The 847-nt window shown below is 41.7% G+C and overlaps 1 non-coding gene across 1 annotated transcript; it reads left to right on the plus strand.

The window, feature by feature from the left end:
• The first annotated feature begins 287 nt into the window (after nt 1–287).
• Nucleotides 288–377, plus strand: mir135b (microRNA 135b). The gene has a single exon (NR_107211.1). It is a non-coding gene; the product is annotated as a microRNA 135b (primary transcript).
• The last annotated feature ends 470 nt before the right edge of the window (nt 378–847 follow it).

Below are 847 nucleotides of genomic sequence, written 5' to 3' on the forward strand. Positions count from 1 at the left end.
CTTTAAGAGAACTCAAATCGTGACGCTTGGTTTCATGGGAGCGGCATTTTTAAGGAAATTTATCTTCACAAAATTGAAGTCATAAGTGAACTCCCTTTTTCTCTCCTTCCCATTTAACCTTCCCCTTCTAAATTAACTTTCCACTCAGCCATGCACCCTGCGCCATAAAGATCCGTTTCTTCTCTTCTTTCCTTCCAGCTGAGAGAACAACTCTTTCCTTTTATGACCACAAGGAATCTTCTATTAGTATTCTTTCCTCCTTCCCTCTGTTCCCTTCCTCCTGTGAGATTGCTGTTGTGTCTTATGGCTTTTTATTCCTACGTGATGGTAGATGGGTTCATGTAGGAGTAGAAGCCACTAAACACGCGGTGAGTGCTCAACACGCTGGCCAACACATGCAGAGAGCTTCCTGTGGATATGACAGCTGCCATGTTCACATCAGTGTCCTGCCTATTATCCAGAATGTACAGGCGGTACAGAGAGATCACCAAGAAAATAAATGTTCAAACAAGAGTTATGCTCATAGGACATAAGAATTATGAATCTAATTCGATTTTAAATTCGTGGTTTCAACACAACAGAGTGCCACTCACTGTTTGTTTAAACTCAAAAGTCAGCCTGACCAAACCCTCATGTGAGCAGACCTACTTTTCCCACCTGCATGTCAACTGCATGTGTCCTGAATTTCAAATTCATATCTTTTATTCCTCTGCCCCGGGGTCAAACTGGGCAAAAAAATGGAGCTCAAAAAAGGGATGGGAAATAGAGGATACAGCCAGAAGAAATGAAACGTTTGGCACAGTTTGATTTTTTAAAGGTAAAGAGAAGAAAGAAAATCCTGGCACTG

The sequence above is a fragment of the Oryzias latipes genome, chromosome 23, assembly GCF_002234675.1.
Source record: "Oryzias latipes chromosome 23, ASM223467v1".
NCBI lineage: Eukaryota > Metazoa > Chordata > Actinopteri > Beloniformes > Adrianichthyidae > Oryzias > Oryzias latipes.